At 41.0% G+C, this 18,370-nt stretch overlaps 1 protein-coding gene and 1 pseudogene across 9 annotated transcripts in view; one reads left to right on the top strand and one right to left on the bottom strand.

The window, feature by feature from the left end:
* The window catches only part of ANKRD11 (ankyrin repeat domain 11), a 199,414-nt gene that overhangs the window by 89,562 nt on the left and 91,482 nt on the right, over positions 1-18,370 (top strand). The window lies entirely within an intron of this gene.
* On the bottom strand, positions 6,461-6,579 carry LOC111746651 (annotated as a pseudogene).

Consider the following 18,370-nt stretch of genomic DNA (forward strand, 5'->3'; position numbering starts at 1 on the left):
TGACTTCCTTCAGTTTGAGGTATAAGGGATAGGACCAAATGAGCTAGAAAACAACAACAAAACGAATGCAAGGAGTGGTAAGGTTACATTTTTCCCCTTTGGCAAGTAGGACTAAATGGTGTTAAACTTTTGTTCCCAAAGTCTTGGAATCTGCAGATTTATTCCAGATCTTTCCTGGGCTGCTGTATCAGGAGGTTTAGTGGATGGCAGCAGAGCTCAGGGAACTGATTGATACCCTTGTCACCATGGCTCTGACCTTTAGAGGATGTCCTTTTTCTAATTCAGTTGACATATTTGTCACCAGGAACAGTTTTTAATTTTTTCAGATCCACATCCCTTTACCCACATCCAATGTTACTAGCTTAAATAGACAACCAGGAATGCCAAGAAGGGTGCAGAGATGGCAGGGAGAAGTTCTGTTGGGATGGATGTGGGCTTATGCCCATCTGGTGCTTTGAAATAATTTGTGTAACACTTCTTGAGAGTTGATATTAAAGTGTTTTATGAATTAATTGGTTTTAAACTTTATCCATTAGGAGGGGTGAGGAAGAAGTAACTCGGTATCAGAGTGCCTTTGCTAAATTGGTTGGAGGCAGCCACTCACTTATTTTAGATAAAAGGCAAGATCACCTAGACACAGGTTCACTCTTGAGAGTGTTTTCTTGCTTAGGTAATGGGTTTGGTTAAAATCAGTTTCCATGATCTTTTTTTTCTAACATAGTGTTTCAGGGAAAAGCTGCCTCTGGAGAGTTTTCTAGGAGTTTGGTGTTTAAGAAGTATAGGTTCTGGGTTATTGGAGGCCCTGGACACGGGGCTGTCAATGAGCTTGTCCATGTTGTTGATTCAGCTGTTAATGTGTGTTCTAGACGATGGATTAAACATCAGCTTCTGCGGCTGGATTCTGAGGTACAGTGAAGACAGGTTTTTTCTAATAATGCAGCCTGCCTATTGTCAGTGCTCAATAGATGCTTCCGGAATTAGGGACAGATCCCTTAAGCACCTTAGCCTGTGCTTCACTGCTTTTCTTTTGCTTAGAAAATGGACCAGGAGGTTCATTGTCAAATTCTCAAAAAATAAACACTGTTTTTCTTATTTCCATTTTCTACCCATTATAGCAAATACAAGAAAACATGAAAAGGGGAAAAATCTACCTTAAACTGTACCATCAGGGCATGAGTGTTATTACCATTCTTCAGTAGTGGGCAGTCAATATCCTTACTGACTTTCTGTGTACTTGTCCTATCAATTACAGCTGGCCCTTTTTATCTGTAGGTTCCACATCCAGGGATTCAACTAACCACAAAGGCAGATTGAAAATATTTAAGGGAAAAAAATGTTACATTATTGCTGACTGTGTAGTTAGGCCTATGTTGGTTGCTCTGTTCTGAACACGTAGAGCTTTTTTCCCCTTGTCATTGTTCCCTAAACAATGCAGTATAACGACTATTTGCATAGTATCATGTTGTATTAGTTATTATAAGTAATCTAGAGCCGATTTAAAGTATACAGGAGAATCTATGTAGATTATCTGCAAATACTACACATTTTATATAAGAGATTTGAACATCTGGGGATTTTGGTATCTGTGGGGGGTCCTGGAATTAATCCTTGAGGATACTGAGAGACAGCTGCATTCAGAAAAGGGTATTGAAATCTCTGACGTGATGTTTGTGGTTTTGTGTATATCTCTGTGCAGTTAGTTTTTACTTCATGTGTTTCGAAGCTTAGTTACTAGGGGCATAAACATTTGAGACTGTTACATCCTCTCCATAAATCTGCCTCTTTACTATTATGGAATGACCTATTTTTTGCTTTGCAGTCTATTTTGATATTAAAATAACTTCAATTTTTCTTTTGACTAGTATTAGCATCCTATATCCTTTTCATCTTTTTAAGTTTAAACTTTCTTTATATTTAAAGGAATTCTTGTAGGCAGCTTCCAGTTGAGTACTGCTTTTTTAAAGAAACCCAGTCTGACCATCTTTCTCTTTTAAAAGGTGTATAGACCATTTATACTTATTGTGAATATTGGCATGATTAGGTTTAAATTACTGCTGAGTACCACTTTTACAGTATAAGTACCTTAAAATGGTGTATGTCCATGTTTCCCCTCCCGGCCTTTTTGTTGTTTTCTTACATTTCACTTTTACACATGTTTTAAGCCCCACACTTCATTGCTTCTGTTTTCATTTTTTTGAAAAAGTGGATGATCTTTAAAAGAAAAAGTCTTATGTATCTACCTGTGTGTCATTGCCATTTCAGGTGCTCTTCATTTTACTATAGATACCTATTTCCATCCAGAAAAGTTCTTTTCAGCTGTTGCATGTCTGAAATTAAAAAAAAATTTCTTCTATGTGTGTATATGAAATCTCATTTATTGAAATAACTCACCCATTTAAAGTATACACTGAATGGTCTTTAGTATATTCACATGGTCTTTGTTTTGGGAAGGTTTTCAGTGGGTGTTGAATCCCAGGTGCTACTCCCGGGTTTTGTGCTCAGGTTGAGAATCTGCTGACATTCTTGTGTCTTCTTCTCTGTGTGGCCTTTCTCTCTGGCTGTTCTTTAAGATTTTTATCTCTGTGATGCACCATGGTGTGGTTCTCTTTGTTTCTTTAGCATTGGGATTTTTTGAGCTCCTTGGATCTTTGAGTTTAAAGTTTTCATCAAAATTTGAAAACTTTTGGACTTTATTTCTTCAAAAAAAATTTTTTTTTTAATATTCCTTAGCCCCCGTGAGGACTCCAGTTACATATCTTTTCAGTTGCTTGTGGTTGTCCGGGTTCACGGATGCTGTGCTCATCTTCTTTCACAACTGTCTGTTCTTTCTGTTCAGCGTAGTAGGGTAGTGGAGTTCACTAATCTTTCCTTTGGAATGTCTTCCTGTTAATCCCATCCAGTGTGGTTTTTTTCTCCCATGGTGCAGTTTTCACCTCTACAGGTTCATACTTAATATGTCCCTAGTTAAAGTTCTTGCATATTAGAAAACTCAGTTATAGTTAGCTGTTTAATGTCTGTCTGTATCTACTAATTTTGCCATCTGGGTCAATTCTTGTTTGGATTCAATTGATTTTTCTCATGTGTTGTATTTTCTTAATTATATGCCTGTTTTTTTTTTTTTCCAATATACTTTTTATTTTTGGAAAATGTTAGATTTACAGAAAAATAGTAAAGATAACAGAGAATTCTTGTGTATCTCTTATGTAGCTTCCCTCATTGCTGACGTCTTCCATTACCATGCATGGTACATTTGTCAAAACAAAGAAACCAGCATTGGTACATTACTCTATTAACTACACTGCAGACTTTACTCAAATTTCCTCAGTTCTTACCTAATGTCCCTTTTCTGTCCCAACATTCTGGTCAGCACACCCCCACTACATCTAGTCGTTCTGGCTCCTCATTCTCGTCCTGAGACAGTTTCTCAGTCTTTCCTTGTCTTTTGTGATCTTGACATTTTTGAGGATCACCACCGAGGTACTTTGTAGCATGTCCTCCATGTGGATTTGCCTGATGTTTTTTCTGTAGACTTGGATTTTAGTTTTGTAGGGAGATGACCATGGAAGTGAAGTGCCTTCTTTTCATATCCTGTCAAGGCCTTTTTGACCTTCCACTAGTGCCTGGGCCGTGATCTGGCCTATGTAGCCTGGCACTGCCTCTCATCCTGGTTCTCTGCCTGCCTGTGCTGTCACCATGACACGTGGGATGCTAACCTCAGTCACATGATAAAGGCCCCTGCATTGTCATTTACTGTTCCCCTTTCATCCTCTTCCCTTGAGATTGTCAGCACTAAATCTAGTACACATGCAAGAGAAGGGGCTACTTGTGGGGAAGATTATCTCTGCTACTCTTTATTTATTCAGTTGTTCATTTACACCAGTATGGACTTGTGTATGTTTATTTTATACCTTTTTTTTTTTTTTTTGCTCAGATTGTTCCGGCTTCCATGCCTGAGAAAATCTGGATGCCAGACACTGAGTTTTGCCTCACTGGATGCTGCACAGTTTTGGCATTCCTGAGCTTTGCTGTAGGAAGCAGTTTGCTTCTTTCAGGTTTTGCTTTTAAGATTTGTGAGGCAGGTGGGGCCTCCTCAGTTGTGGGCTAATGCTTCCCTGGCTGAGTTGAGGCCTTTTTGACCTTCCACCAGTGCTCAGGTTGTGATCTGGCCTTGTGGAGCCTGGCACTGCCTCTCATCCTGGTTCTCTGCCTGCCTGTGGGATGTTTTCTGTTTGCTGAAGACCCAAGGGAACCTCTGCAGATCTCTGTATAATTTCCTTCAAATCGTGTCTTCCTTGATATAAATATCTCCACTCTGACACACACACACACACACACACACACACACGTACGTAGCATTCTGCCTTTTAAAATCATCTTGTGGGCTTTTGGTAAACTGCATTCGACAGATCTATGTGCAAAGCAGAAACTGCTTCCATTCTATTTAATGTGATTTTAGAAAGTATTATTTCATTTTATATCATTAAAAAATAACCCAATTAGGAGAACAAGGGATCATGACTCCTAGTGCAGTGCAGGTCCTGGGCTGGAGCAGGAAGGTCAGACTGGAGCAAGGTTTCTGCATTTGTTCACAGCATGGTATCCATGGGTGTTTGCAATTAGTTAATTTTGCTGTGGTTACATATGATGTTAACATTAGGGGAAGCTGAGTGGAGGGTATATAGGAACTCTGAACTTTTTTTGCAACTTTTTTATAAGTCTAAAATATTTTAAAAGAAAACATTTTAAAAAAGAACCCAATGGATAAGTATAGTCTTTTTTTCTCCCTAGTAAATGTTCATAACAGTGTTCTCGAGGTGAGTATGATCCTAATAGAAGTTTCTCAAACTCACAAGTGCATGGTGTGAAACCTGAAAGCCCCCTTCTTTTTCCCTTCATCATTGTCTCCAATCATTCCTCTTCCCCTGGCAGGAGGTAGCTGTTCCTTTAGGGAGTGTCCTTCCTAACCCTTCCTCCCCCTTGTTACATTCAACATGCATTATTAAGCAGAATGGCTTTTGTTTGTTTGTTTGTTTGTTTGTTTTAACTTGGTATCTAGTCCCAGAGATCTTTCCTGCTGTGAACTCGTCCTTAGTTGGGCTTCACTGTCTTATTTCACCATCACACACAGATGGTAGGCATGGTCTGCCTCCTCTTCTGTCCTGCCCTGTGTGGCTACACTTAACTTCCCACATGTCCTATGTACACGCTTCGCATATTCACACCTGTCTGGAATGCTGTTCACTGGCTCTTTGCAGGACCTTCAGTGGCCTCTTTGCTTTCCAGGACTTTGTGGAGGACCCTGGGCTTATGGACCACAGGTGGCCTCAGGTGCCCAGAGGGCACTGGGAAGCCTACCCCACCCCCTAGCTTTCACCGTAGATGCACATTATTGCCACATTATCAAGCCCTTCCTGCCCCTTGACCTGGGGTTTTCATGGCACAGGTAGTGATTTCTGGGTCTCTTACCTGGTGCCCGGGTGTGTGTTTCAGGAACACCATAGTGATTAGATGTCCACTTGCCTGCAGCTCAGTCAGTGATGGAATCGAATGTCAGACTTCCATTGATGAAAATGCTGTTTACAAGAAGTTTATCCTCTGAAAATGACTGTTTTGGCTTGATGTGATATATGCTTTCAAGGCTATTTTCTTAAATAAAAATATTTTGTAACTTGTGAAAATATCTACCTTCTGTGCCTACCAGAAGGTAAGAGAATTTTACAAGGTCAGGACTTGGACTTTTATCGCTGCATATATTGAAGGATTGAAAGATTCTTTTAGAAATACTGTCCCCTAACTCAGGGGTCTCCAGTCTCCAGGCTGTGGATTGGTAGCGATCTGTGTCCTGTTAGAACTGGGCCACACAGCAGGAGGTGAGTGGTGGGCCAGTGAGTGAAGCTTCATTTGTATTTGCAGCCTCTCCCCAGCATCAGCTCCATCTCAGAGGCATTAGATTCTCATAGGAACAGCACAGATCTCTGGTGCCAAAAAGGTTGGGAACCGCTGCCCTAACAGGTATCTTTTAGGGTTAAAGCCATTGAGCCAGTGTTGGTGGCCCTGAACCCCACTGCCCTACTCTGCAGTTGCACCGATTCTTCTAGGGGTGACTGTCCCCTATGGTCTTTAGGAAGGCCTCAGTTTGCCTGAGAGTTGTGCTGTGTTCTCTGTTTTCACCCGTCAGAACTGAAAAAAGTGGGCCCCTTGCTTAGCAGTGAAGCACTGGTGAGTGGTTGTGTCCATGCAATTGTGTTGGCTGTACTTTTTCAGTTTCTCAAGTCGAAGGACAGGTAACTCATGAGTAGGGGCAGCAAGGAGGAGCCTGGACAGGTTTCCTGGAACTATCAGGTCATTTAAAACTTGGGTTCTGCTAGAAGAAGGAAAGGTTACTTCACTTCCCTCATTCCCTCATTCCCTCATTCCCTCCCTCCCTCCCTCCCTCCCTCTCTCTCTCTTTTTTTGTTAACCCCTACAGCACCTGGTCTTCCTAGGTGGTCTCCCATCCAAGTACTAAACAGACCAGACCCTGCTTAGTTTCTGAGATCAGACGGGATCGGGTGTGTTCAGGGTAGCATGGCTGTAGACGAATTGTCTGTCTTAATCATTAAATTTTTAAATATATGATTTTCTACATGAATTATATTACTAGAATACCTTGCAGTATGGCTTTTCTTATATTTTGATCCACACTAATAGTACATACATTGTCCATTGGAAGCCTAGCATTATATTTTTCAAAAAACTAAAATCTGAGGAACAGAAAAACCCTGGCAGCCCCTTTGTTTTTTTCACATGCAAATATGACAAAACTAGTAATTGTTTTTTATATTTATTTTTATTTTTCAATTGCAATTGACATTCAATATTATATTAGTTTAAAGTGTATAGCATAATAATTAGACATTTGTATAATTTATGAATTCCCTTGATAAATCTACCACCACCTGGCACCATACGTAGTTATTATTTATTGGCTATGTTCTGTATATTGTACTTTACATCCCTGTGACTGTTTTGTAACTACCAATTTGTTTTTCTTAATCCCTTCACCTTTTCATCCAGCCCCTAACCTCTGCTCCCATCTGGCAACCATCAGTTTGTTGTATCTATGAGTCTGTTTCTGTTCTGTTTATTTTGTCTTTTAGGTTCCACATAAAAGTGAAATCATATGGTATTTGTCTTTCTCTGTCTGACTTAGTTCACTTAGCATAATACCCTCTAGATCCATCCATGTTGATGCAAATGGTAAGATTTCATTTTTTTTATGGCAGAGTAATATGTTACAGATATGTACCACATCTTCTTTATCCAGTCTATTGATAGACACACTTAGGTTGCTTCTATATCTTGACTATTGTAAATAATGCTGCAGTGAACATAGGGATGCATTTATCTTTTGGAATTAGTGTTTTGGATTTCTTCAGATAAATACCCAGAAGTGGAATTCCTGGGTCCTTATATAGTTCTATTTTTAATTTTTTGATAAACCTTCATACTATTTTCCATAGTAGCTACATCAATTTGCAATCCCATCAGCAGTGCACGATGGTGCAATTTTTCACCACATCCACATCAACAGTTGTTCATTGATTTATTGATGATAGCCATTCTGACAGGTCTGAGGTACTATCTCATTGTGGTTTTAGTTTGCATTTCTCTGATGATTAGTCATCTATTGGCCATCTGTGCATTCTCTTTGGAGAAATGTCTCTTCATGTACTTTGTCCATTTTTTTAGTGGAATTATTTTTTCTTTGGTGTTAACGTTGTATGTGTTCTTGATATATTTTGGATATTAATCCTTTGTTGGATGGACATTGGTAAACATCTCTCTTTGAGTAGGTTGTCTTTTTGTTTTGTTAATGGTTTTCTTTGCTGTGCAAAAACTTTTTAGTTTGATATAGTCTCATTTGTTTATTTTTCTTTTGTTTCTCATGCCTGAGGAGATGTATTCAAAAAAATATTACTTAGAGCAGTTTCAAAGAGTTTACTGCCTATGTTTTTAATCTCTTTTGGGTTTATTGTTGTATATGGTAAGAAAGTGGTCTAGTTTCACGCGCGCGCGCGTGTGTGTATCTGTCCAGTTTTCCCAACATGATTTATTGAAGAGAATATCTTTCCCCTTTGCATATTATTGCCTTCTTTGTCATAGATTAATCGAGCATATAGGCATGGGTTTATTTCTGGGCTCTCTGTTCTGTTCCATTGACCTATGTGTCTGTTTTATACTAGTACCATGCTCTTTTGATTACCATAGTCTCGTAGTATAGTTTGATATCAGGTATCGTGATACCTCCAACTTTGTTGTTCCTTCTCAAGATTGCTGTGGCAGTTTGGGGTCTTTTGTGGTTCTATATAAATTTTAAGATTATTTGTTCTAGTTCTGGGAAAAATGCCATTGGTATTTCAATAGGTATTGCGTGGAATCTGTAGATTGCTTTGGATAGTTTGGACATTTTAATAATGTTAATTCCTCCTATCCGTGAGCATGTCATATACTTCCATTTATTTGTATCTTCTCCAGTTTCTTTCTTCAGTATCATAATTTTCCAAGTACAAGTCTTTTACCTCCTTGGTTAAACTTATTCTTTACCAATAATATTGTTTCTTTTTGGTATAATTGCAAATGGAATTGTTTTCTTAATTTCTTTTTCCGATAGTTCATTACTGGTGTGTAAAAATGAAATCAATTTCTGAATATTAATTTTGTATCCTGCGACTTGACTGGATCCATTTATCAGTTATAATAGTTTTATTGGTGGAATCTTTAGGGTTCTCGCTATATGTCATGTCATCTGCAGATGATAGTCTTGCTTATTCCTTTCCAATTTGGATGCCTCTTATTTCTTTTTCTTACTTATTTGCTGTGGCTATGAGTTCCAATACTGTGTTCAATAAAAGTGGTGAAAGTGGACATTCTTGTCTTCAAAACCAGTAATTGCTATTTTCCATGACTTTGTTGAGATTGTGTTCTTTAACTTTTTAAAGTCAATTGAGAGAGCTTAGAGTTACTTCTTTCCTTTAATAAAATTGACTGACATTAAAATGTAACTCTTCTGTAGTTCGTTGTAGAGCTCTGAGAAGCCCTTGGCGGGTAGCTCATGGGATAATAGGCAGTGATGAGAGTATAACAGCTGCCTTTTAAATGAAGCAGAAGCAGCCAAAACTTGAGACCAGACCATTCATGATTCCCAGTGTTCCCTGTAAATGTATCTGTAAGATTGGATGGATGGAGGGCTCCTGGGGGACAGGCTGTTTGTGTTTGACTGAGGCACAGACCTCCTCGTCCTCTTAGGGTGCCTGGTCCCTATGTCACCAGTAGCAGGTTTTCCACACAGTCACTTCACTACTAACATGGGGCTTTCTATTATTAAAAATGAAGAATAGTGCTGAATGAGATTCTTTTCTTTTACGGGCTCTGGTTGATGGGGTGTACCTAAAGTGAATTTATTTTTCTGAAATCTCCAAAAATGTTTGAGTGAAAAATGAAAATACTGTTCTTTGCTTATATTTATTGTTAAGAATGGTACCTCTGGCTTCTCCTTACTCAGTGAAACTGGGAGACTTCAGAGAGTCGTTCTTGGCCCAGTCGCAGGAACACTGCAGGTTCTCTGGGTTGTCTGTGTCCTCCCTTTGTTGAGAAGGATGGTGGTGGCTTTCTCCTGTCTTCTAGGTGGAGTGAAGGTGGGCAGGTAGGTGGCCTCATCATGGCTTGACCCTGGCAGGGGTTCAAGAGACCAGGTGCTTTGTGGGTGTAGTCACCACCTATTTTGTTATGCCTGTTGTGACAGATCAGAAAGTTGTTTGTCCTTGTGTCTTTAAGCATGCTGTCTACTCAGGTATTCTGGTTGTAAACCACTAGGCACCTTTTAGCCATGGAGAATTGAAATTTTTCAGAACTTTCTTGGAACCTGTCAAAAAAGTTATAGCAGAAGAATATCAGAAAGGTTTGTTTATAAAGTGTTAGTTTTAGGGATGCCTATGAAACATTTAGTTGATGTTTTCTCAAATAACTCAGTGCTCTGATAAAAAAAGAAGGAAAAAAATATTCTGTCCCTTTCTAATTTAAAACATTTTATTATATTTTTCTCCAGTTTTAAGATATAATTGACATGCAACATTATATAAGTTAAGATGTACAACACAGTGATTTGACACGTGTTTACGTTGTGAAATGATCACATTCGATCTAGTCAACATCCATCACCTCATGTAGTTAAAATTTTTTTCTTGTGATGAGAACTCTTTAAAACCTGTCCCTTTCTATAGCACATATCTTTGTCTTCTTTCGTTCACCTGTTACACCAGCCCCCAATATTTGATTGGTTCAGAAGTTCCCTTCTCATGGTTCTACCACTGGTTTCTGCAGTTTAATTTTTGTCACAGTTTTTCCATATTAGTGTTTGGAGATAGATGTTGTGTTTTGGAACTCCGCTCTGTTTTGATACCTAGGTGACTGACTCACACCTTAATCTTACAGGCTCGGAACAACTTCTGAGCAAATGGTTGCATGCACAAAAAGGGGAATATGTTCCCAAACAAGTCTAGCCTCTTCTCGAGGTGTGCTTGGACTTGTGTTTATGTGAGCAGATATAGCCCTGAACTCTGGAAGGCCGTGTGTGGATAACTCCCTGAACCTTGCAGGCAGGCTCTGTCTGGGTTTGGCTCAGAGTTAGATTTGCAAACGTGTCCAGCAGTGGTGTCGGACTCTTCCCTTAGCACTCCTTGTTTCATGGTTTGAGGGTGGAGTCTGGGATAAGATAAGCCTGAGCTCCTTGGGGAAGCCTTAGAGAATATTCTCTTTGCCGAAGGGAGTTCCAGATTCAGACAGATATTTTAGATACTTTATATTGCCAGTTGCTTTTATTGAGTGCCTCCTTCAGTGGGAGCTGAGCTTCACAGATGTAAAGCACTGGAAATTTTTGCAGGTGTTTGTGAATGTGAAATATGGTCACCTTTTACCTTTCAGCATAGATGCTCTACTAGGGAAAGGAAGGTGGGGGTCTGTGGGATCTGCACATATGCCCACTTGGTGTCACCTTCTTGGTTTTCGTTCATCTGGCTGTCCACTTGCTGAATCTGGATTCCGCAGAGCACTTGACCACCCAAGGGGCTTCAACTTGCTTTGGCCTCTTGGCTCTGGCCATTCTGGTGTAGTGGTCTTTCAGGGTTACTTAATTGCCTTGTCACTGTAGAGACACATCAAGTAGTAGGCATCCTTGTAGAATGACACAAAGTTTGGAATCAGACAGAAATAAGCCTTTTAGAAAGGGTGGACGTAACATGTAACATCATTTTGTCCATGATGTTTTACCAGAGTTTGGAAATAAATCCATTAGGAGGATAGAGACAGTTGATTTCTCCTAACTCTGTTGCTGGAGACTGTTGATGTCATCCCACAGTAGCTAGAAGTCATGGCTGGGAGGAAGCTTTTGGATGTCCTTGGGAATCTTTAATCTCATCCTTCTTGGTGGATTTCTTTTATCTTGCAACTTTCATCCACAAATCCATTATTTCTTTTTGTGGTTCTTCTCTGTTTATATCCCTGATGACCTTGGTCCCTGCACCTGTCTCTCACCTCAGCACCAAAGCATCGTTTTGCCTTAGGTCATAGGTACATATTTCCAGGTGGCAAGAGGCTGCTGGTCATGGTTTAGCAGATACCTGGAGAGACTGCAAAGCCAGGTGGCCTGAAAGGGAGCTTGTGGTGCGCCTTTGTCCCTCTCATTAGAAGCTGTCTGGTGGGGAGTCCACAGATGAAACTTGATGTCAGAACGTTTTCCAAAATAGTCATTACATGTTAATTATGTAGTTTGTTTCCTGCTAGACCTTGAGGGACTGATGATATAATTCATGTTCTTGCACTCTGCTCATTGAGACCAGAGGTCAGCACCATCTTTGACACCTTGGGACAAATTATTTAAGTTTTGTTTTTCTGCTGTAAAACCGAGCAATGGGGGCAAACAGGCTAAGATTATGGGTTCTTGCAATTTTAAAAAATTAGTGTGGAACCATCCACTGATTTGCGTAATCAGTCACGTGTTTCAGTATTAACTTAGGAAAGTTTGCTCATGTGCAACATTTGTAGTCTTAAATGGAGAGGTGGGGAATGTTGATTTTAAAAAGTAAGTTACAAAATAAGATTCAGTATGATTTCATTTTTGACTAAAAAATACACTCTAATGTTTTACTGGAGACCTGAGTGTTGGGGATTTGTCTGTAGTTTTTCTTTAAGTCCGTCAACATTATCGAAATTTTTTACAATAAAAATGTGCTTCTTCTGTTTCCATATTAAATGGTTGTTTCAAAAAAGAGATCACGCCTCACTTCCTTTTCCTTCCTCTAAACCCCTTGAGCCAAGTGTCTAGACTGCGGTGATGGGGGATGGGAGAGTCTGAGTCATGCCTGGGTTAGTGTTTTACATTGAATGTTTTTAGTAACTGTTTTAATACTATTTTTTTTTTAAATAACTGACAGTGGTTTGAAGGTTGAAGATCCAGACAGAAAAGAGGAATTGCCATTGACATGGCATAGTTGAATAGATAAACGACTTTATAAAATAATGTACTTTTTTTTTTGGTTAGGCTATAAGGCGAGACTAAAATATTTCTTTCTAGACTTTGTGTAGCTTGACTGTCTAGTTTCAGGTGCAGCAGGAGCTAAAGTAAGATTTCTTTCAACTTCATTTGGGCACCCCCTGCGGTAGTCACTGGTCTGAAACATTTTTGATGGCTTTGTGGGCTTCAGGCCAAGAAGAGGTAGGTCAGAACAGAACCACCCTCACAGGATGGGTGGCATTTCCCTCCGTCCACCTGTTCTGGGCCCAGCCCACTCCCTTCTTCTGCCTTTTTTGGGCGTGTTTGGTAATCTGGCAAAGCACTTTTACTTGAAGGATCTCAAGCGCCTGGGAGAGAATAGAACAGATGTGATCTGAGTGCCATGGGAGAGACCACAGCCCAAAGAGCTTGAATGGCTGCAGTGTAGTCACCAAATGAATGACCCATGGCCAGCCAGCTGTCACTTATGCTCTCAGAGGTCTAATCTGACCTCCCCCTGCTCCTGTAACATCTGTTTGTTGGGCTAAAAATGTTCGCTAAACATTTGATGATAAAAGTAAGTAAATTTGATGTGTGTGTGTGAACGCACGTGCGCACACCCACCCACGCACGCACACACACACACACACACACACACACACAGCACACACACATATGTAATCTGAAATATATCCTCCAGCCCGAATTTTGAGTAGCTGAAGGGCATTAATTTTTTGAGAATTCTAAAGGTCCAGTTCTCTGGACTGCATTTCCTAACAAGCCTGTTGGTGGGGGTCTGTCTGGGTTTAGTTAGAGGAATGCAGTAGTGTGGAGAATTTGTTGTCTGGAACCAGAGCTGTGTGGCTCTTCATAGTGTGCAATTTACAACCTGAGTACAGCTGGCTGCATTCAGCAGCAAGTTAGTGGTTTATGGAACTCAGCAATCAAGGGCAGTGGGTCAGTGGGTCTAGATTCAGGTGCAGCTTTCCCCTTCACCTGCAGATTTCTTCAGAAGGGTCCTGAGTCTGCTTCTTGGGCCAGCTGAGGAACATGTTCACATAGAACTTGACAAGGTGAAGGCACTATGGATATTTCAGTACAGCATGCCCCCCACTCCCCCTGCCCCGCCGCCCCCGGTCTGTGTGCTTTCCCTTGTTTGAGATGGAAGGTGGCAACTCTCTGAAAGGAGGTGGGATGCAACTTGCAAAAGGGTTCCCCAGTCTCTTGGAAGCTGGGGGGGTTCGAGATGAGTCTTCATGTTGTGACCATCTCATTCCTGCTACCCTCTGCAGGATTAACTTGTGTTTCTGTTAATGTTGGAAAGCGTGTTATCCCATGTAAGTCACTTGTTTGCGTAATTAGAAAGTCATCCAGCTTGTTTTATAAACTAGAAGAGTGTCATAATTTAACTTTTTGTTGATAACTTAAGGTTGGGACTTTTGCTGTGTGAAAGCTGTTGGTCCTTCAGACAGCAGGCCTGCACTGATAGGTGTTGCCATGTTGGTAGTTTCTTGGTGTCTTTCTTCTTGCAATCTCCTCTCTGTTGCCCACCCCTATATTCACTTTCTATATTGATTGTTTACCATCTGCTTAGGGCCTGGGCACTGGGACCTTTCAGAACCTTGCTTGGTGCACCAGCGCAGTAAGTTTTCCTCCGGACCACGTGCTGTCTTCCTAACCACGTGCTGTCTTCCTAACCTCAGGTGCCTCATAATCTTTGGGCTAGACTACACAGAATCTTTCCTTCTCTAAATCCCAGTCCTAGCAATAGCCACTTCAGAAAAGACTTGTTTGTGAAATTGCCCAGTTTCTCTCTCTCCAGCATCTGTTCCTTCTTCATTCCTCCTCCCTAGAAAGCATACTCATGAGAGAGCCTGTCAGTCAGGTTCCACTGTAGTTTTCTCTGGATTCTTTTTGCAAATGAACCTTTGTCTTATTGATTTTCATTTTTCAAAAAAGACTTGTTTGGCCTTAAGCAAATATGTTGACTCCTCACATGCCCAAGGCACCTACGTTTCTCCAGTTTTTGCCTCAGTGTGGGATTGCAGAATGCGTGGGACCCTCGAGGATGCAGGTGTAGCCACGTGGTGCTGTAGAGTAGCCTGCACAGATGATACCTGGCTCATGGTGCTCAACCAGCTTAGGAGAAGAGGAGTTAAAAATGGCTTCATCGTTTTGCAACTGGGGTTCCAGAAATAACATCTTTTCACAGTGAATTTCTTGGTAGAAAGGAGTTACACACACACACACACACACACACACACACACACACACACACATTTATATTTGGATCTGAATTGAAGCTTGAGCAGTTTGGAGATGCAGAAAATAGAGTGTTTGGTGAATAAAGATGAAGGTGTATGTTTTTAAAAGATGAGGAATGGAAACTGTGAAATGGTAAGTTTCTGCAGCAGGTTATTTTCTTCTAAATTTTTTTTCTGTATTTTCAGACTTTTTAGATTGAAATTGTATGTCTTTGGAAATTGAAAACAATCACAACATAAATGGAGCTTACAACCCCATTTACCCTTCACCCCATTTTTTTTTTTAAATTATGAGACTGCACATGTCTATAATTGAACCGAATTAAACTGCTTCTAATGGAGCTCTTGCATTCCGTGAGAAAAGTGATAAAGCAACACACTTGGAGTTCAGGGGTGACCCTGGAAACGCATTGGTGCAGTTAGTTGTGTGAGCTGGTTTCTGGATGACCTGCTGAGGTCTAGAGCACACAGTCAGTTCATCCAGACTGCATCTCTTCAATCTGTCCACTTCCTAATCCCGTTTGGTTTTCAAGGCGTATCGAGAGCCCTGATCACTGTTTACATTTGATTTGAGGTTTAAAAAAATTATCTTATGGATTTTTAAAATCCTATTTAAAAACTGGTAGAAGGTCTAGGTCAGAAATTTTAAAATGAGATGAAATACTTGAGTGTGCCTTGTTTGCTGGGATGCATACCAGCCTACTTCCATACCCTGCCACCTGCACACAGCTGCTCTAACTGCTCTGTGGCTAGTGTGGGGCAGGCATGGGGGCTGTCCCCACCTTCCAGTGACCAGTCAGAATGGCTTTCCAGACACATTCCAGCTTCACACATTTTAGGACCAGCTCTTTCATCAAAAAGGGCCATTGGTGGGCACAAATGACCCCATGTGCTGAGTCTGCTTTCTGTTGGTTAGTCATTTTAGAGAGTACCAGAGTTCTCAGTGCTGCCATCTAGAGGCAGTGTTTTTATCAGTGTTCTGTAGAGGAACTTTTCTTATCTAAATTGAAATGATTTGAGTAATACTTCTTTTCAGTTAGGAGATGCTATATGGATGGCGCAGTCTAGAAGCACAGGAAGGAAGTTCATTATGTACAGTGGCTGTCTTAAGTCATTAAGTCTAATTCTCTCATGGGACTTTGTTGAGGAAGCTCCAGGGCAGGGCTCTGCTCTTTCTGTACAGGGCCAGTGAGTAAGTATTGTAGGCTTTGCTGGCCATGGAGTCTCTGTTGCAGCTATTCACCTCTGAGGGTTTAGAACAAAAGTACCCACAGATGATATGTAAACAAATGAGGGTCACTCTGTTCCAATAAAACTTTGGATACAGAGATAGACGGTGGCCCTCACTTGCTGACCCTGCTCTCTGGGACACTTTTGATGAGAATTACTAGGATCAGTACGTCTAAGATCTGGTTGATTTTTATTAAAATACTATACATTTGTACAGTCTGATAGTAATGTTTTCTGAAAGAGTTGTTATGTGTAAAAGATCTCATTAAAAGATCATGGGGTGAGGGAGATGGTGAAGAAAATTACTAATAGAATTATTATTTAAAATTCTTGTCTTTTTTGCAACACTGCCAACCCTCGTCATTTAATTCTAAGTAATGTTTCCCTCACTGAAACTTTGTAGAGATGTGAGTGAAAAACAACCTTGTATCAGTCTAACTTTTCCCAGGGAGTAATGGAGGAACAACACCCAGAACTTGAACTTGCCCATCAAATGTTTTCTTGAATACTTGCTGCATATTAAGTGCTATGTTAAGTATTTTTTAAGGCCTCAGGTTCTCACAGTTTACAGATTTGTTCATGAAACAAGACATGAAATATCAGCAACACAAGTATTTAGATAAGCCATCTAATAGCACACATGATTAATAGAAGTTCAGAGGAAAGAGATTTCCTGAGAGGACTGGAGGACTTGGGGAGGAAAGAGAGAAGTGAGAGACAACATTGGGGAACTTTTTATGCTTGAAGCAAGACAAACTGAGTTTGGATCTTGAAAAGTGGGTAGAGGAGAGACTCAACTAGGCAGAGAACAAAGATTTGGAAATAGAAAAGCAAGGAAATACATGAGGAGCAATGAGTATGCCACCAGCCTGGTGGGCGAGGCAAGGAGAGCTGAGGTTAAAAGTAGGCAGGGGGTTTGGGGGCATGGCTCCATAAGCTATCCTTTTCAGGTAAGAAAGCATCATAAATATATTGCATAGAGTTCTGCCAGGAAGCAAGACTGGTCACCTTTGGTGTATTCACTGGGTCTCAAACAACAGGTGTGCGTGCTGGGTCTGAGTGGACAGGCGAGTGTGGGCATTGGCGGCAGCAGAGCTCATCCTGGACACCCCTTTCGTCTTGAGACCCTGTACATGTTATATACTTGTTCATCTTTTCTGCTGTAGGATGGAGAAAAGGGATCCCTGGCTGAAAGGTTAGGGCTTGGTCTGGTAGTGTTGCTGTCATCAAGGATCTGTCATAGATAAATAGGTGCTCTCTTGGAGCATAGGAATGGAGGTGGGGTGGTGCGCCAGCCCTGGATGGTGGAAGAAGGATGGGACTCCTGACTCAGATGCATATCTGCATGCCTTTCCGAGGGGTAGCAGTGATTTGGTTCTGGGAAGAAGGCCTACTTCCAGGGCCAGGGAAGAGCTGCTCCTGTTCAGAGTCCTTATGGTCCTAATGCTTTCTCTCCTCCAGAACCAGCCTGGTCTAGATGACACTGATGTTGGGACCCAGGCCTCCTGACCCTGTCCAGTGGATACCAACTACTGAGACTCGTGCCCTCAGCGCTGTGTCTCAGGGGCTTAGTTTTGAGACAAATGGAACCAGCAATTCTAGTCATAAGTAATTATACTGATTACACCAGTCTTGTAACTTAAAGGTAGGAGGGTACGTTAAGGAGTTTTTCTGCTTCAAACCTGGGGTTGTGTTCTCAACCTTCCATGAGTCTTAGTTAAGTGTGAGTGAGGGTAACACAATGTTTTGACTTTGTAAAGCATCTCATGGGACTATGAACTTCAGTAATTTTTTTCTGGAGTAGTTGGTTTTGGCTGTTGTGAGCTGCATGTAGCATCCCATCTGTAGACGTCAGTCTTAGAGAACTTATCTTTTCCTGTGGCTCAGAAAGTTTGCACCATGACATCAGCCCTGTGATGAGATTGGCAACATGGCTTATTATGCAGTCACTGCCTCTCATGCTCTCTGAAATTAAGTGTGTTGACTTTGGAATTGGTTTTCCTGTACCTGCAGATTGTTCTCTTTCTGGTCACAAGCAAAAGGCTACAGGGAGCCCTTCTCTGCCCTCTGTGCCATTGCCCACAATGCTTAGAGGTGGGGGAGCAGCCCTGGCTGTGGTGCTGACAGCAGGTGCAAGTGTCCCTAGTATGCTCATGTTTTTAGGGACCAGAATGTACTACTATAGTAGATGCTTTCCAGGGCCAACATGCCCACAGTACTTAACCCTGAGGGTTCCACCAGCCCAAGGTGCAGTGTTGATGGGATGGGTATTGCTTTTTACTCCATGGCGTTACCACTTATTTTGGTAGATTTTGGAAATAGGGCTTTTTTGTTCAAGTTCAACCAT

The sequence above is a fragment of the Pteropus vampyrus genome, unplaced genomic scaffold (genome assembly GCF_000151845.1).
Source record: "Pteropus vampyrus isolate Shadow unplaced genomic scaffold, Pvam_2.0 Scaffold196, whole genome shotgun sequence".
Classification (NCBI taxonomy): Eukaryota; Metazoa; Chordata; class Mammalia; order Chiroptera; family Pteropodidae; genus Pteropus; species Pteropus vampyrus.